This window comes from Sturnira hondurensis, unplaced genomic scaffold (genome assembly GCF_014824575.4).
Source record: "Sturnira hondurensis isolate 20B ecotype Veracruz unplaced genomic scaffold, ASM1482457v3 Scaffold0019428, whole genome shotgun sequence".
Classification (NCBI taxonomy): Eukaryota; Metazoa; Chordata; class Mammalia; order Chiroptera; family Phyllostomidae; genus Sturnira; species Sturnira hondurensis.
The window spans coordinates 7,028,095-7,030,619 of NW_028092059.1; the positions used below are offsets into that span (position 1 = coordinate 7,028,095).

Sequence of the window (2,525 nt, forward strand, 5' to 3'; positions counted from 1 at the left end):
TGTTCGAGCTGCACTCAGAAAAGAGGAGACATCTGAGATCTAATTGCGAACAATCACTGGATACTGGGGTGCTCCGAGGAGTTTCAGAAAAAGGTTGTGTTTTACAGACTACAGTGAAACTTTTTTTAAAAATATTTTTAAATTTAATTATTTTTCAAGTACAGTTTTCTATCTATTACTCCCATCCCATCCCACTCCCCGTGCTCCCCCTCCCTCCCATTTCCGCCCTTCTCAGTGGAACTTTTGATTGTGTGGATCACAAACAGCTAGAAGTTTCTCGGTGAAAAGAGGAGAATCTGCCTCAGCACTTGAATGTCCTGATGCTTCATCTGTATTGTGGGTAGGAAGCTACTGTGGGGACGGAATACAGAGGGACAGAATGGTTTGTTGTAGTCAAAAGTGTCAGACAATGGTGCATTTTGCCTTTCCACCTGTTTAATCTGTACACAGAATATATCTCATGAAAGACTGAAAGAGGGTGAAAATTGGTGGAAGAAATATCAATAATGTGAAATCTGCAGATGACGACTTCTTATTGGCAGAAAGTGGCAATGGTTTGAAATGACTCCTGGTGAATGTGAAAGAAGAAAGTGTCAAGACAGGATTGTATTTGAATACCAAGAAGACAAAAATCATGACTGCAGATTTAGACATTTTAACATAGAAAACGAAGACAGAAATTGTTTAACATTTTTGCTCATCTTAGATCAGTCATCATTTCAAAAGGAGACTGCAGTGAGAAATTGAGAGAAGACAGACTTAGAAGGGTAGCAATGGAAGAGTTAGGAAAGATCAAGAGCAATGACATGTCATTAGAGACCAAGGCTAAGATTATCCACATCCTCGTATTCCCAGTCACTACATATGGATGTGAAAATTGGACAGTGGAGAAGTCTGATAAGAAAGAAAACTTGATTCATTCAAAATAAGGTGCTGGAGGAGAGCTCAATGGATACCAGGGACTTTGGAAGACAAACAATTGTGTCCTAGAGCAAATTAAGCTAGAAACATCCCTGGAGGTAAAAATGATAAAAACAAAGCTGTCCTACTACAGAGACAATTTGGAGGCAGAGTACTTTAGAAAAGATAATAATGCTGGGAAATATAGAAGGCTGCAGGCAAAGAGGGAGACCAAATCTGAAATGAACTGACTCCATAAGGAAGCCATAGGCCTAAGTCTTCAGGAGCTGAGCAGGGCTGTTGAGAAGAAGACACTGTAGACATCACTCATTCATAGGAATGGAGCCAACTCAACAGCACATAACACACACACACATAATAGAAGAAAATTGGTTAAATAAAACGCGAAATGTCTAAAATGAAATATCCTACCTGATAATGTTATGAAAGCACATTTGTTGGTATGTAAAATATTTATTTTTAATCACATGTAAAAATATTTGCCTGTGTTACATAATCAAAATTTGTTTTTACCTTCACAGGATATACTCTCAGAGATATCTAGAGTGTTAAATTATATGCTGTATCAAGTCATGTCTCATTTATAAACCTTTCATTTATAAGAGCCAATGAATTCTTTCTTTAGGCCATATGGCATTGAGTGTCCTGTCATTCATGGCTAAAAAGATTCTAATAACACATTTTTTAAGAAAATGAAAAATTTCAAACTCTATCCTATCATTTAAAACACCAATACATGTGTACATATACTTGTATACATGATGGCTGAAGTCTACAGATACAATTAAACATTGTCTGTAGCAGTTATATTTAAATAGTAGAATTGCATGATTTCAACAAAATCTGCATTTTTGTGGCAGAATTTTTAAGGTTTTATTAACACACATACAATGTGCACACAATATGTCTATTCATTTTGTTCACTGCACAGCCTGGCATAGGGATTGGTGACTCTGATGACCAGCTGGCCCGCTCTGTCCACAATGGCTTTGAGGTTCACTGAAGAGACACTGTGAGCAGTCTCAGCACAGTAAGGTTTGTAGCACATCAGCAGCACTTCAAGCTCCTTGACGTTGTGGACCAGGAACTTCCCAAAGCCACTGGGCAGCATGTACTTTCTTATCTTGTTCCATAACCAATGTTGGGCATCAATACTGGGTCCTTGAATCTTCTGCGCACCCTATTGTCAATTCCTCTGGGTTTCCGCCAGTTCTGCTTAATTTTGACAAAATGGTCTGACTGGTGCCCAATGAACTCCTTGGTCCTCTTTTTGACAGTCTTGAGTTTCACAAGGGGTCTGAGGGCTGACATGGTGCCGAGTAAGAGATGGCTGCCACCTCCACGGGCAGCACCGAGGAATAGAGCAAAAATCTGTATTTCTAATGTTTTCTTCAGCAAATGTTTTTATTGTATAATAAAGAAAATATAAGTGCTAATTTTAGAAACAAGAATAAGAAAATTACTCTTAGATATCTCTTCTCTCAAACAAGTTTTCTATACTACTTGTAGATCAGGCAATTTGAAGATGTTTTCTCCAGTGAAAGTATGAATATTTAGGGAATAAATGCATGCAAGCATTTATGAGTAAATAAGTGAGAGCCTGA

At 38.0% G+C, this 2,525-nt stretch overlaps 1 pseudogene; it reads right to left on the reverse strand.

The window, feature by feature from the left end:
• Positions 1–1,828: 1,828 nt before the first annotated feature.
• LOC118974434 (60S ribosomal protein L32-like) lies at positions 1,829–2,277 on the reverse strand (annotated as a pseudogene).
• Between the last annotated feature and the right edge of the window lie 248 nt (positions 2,278–2,525).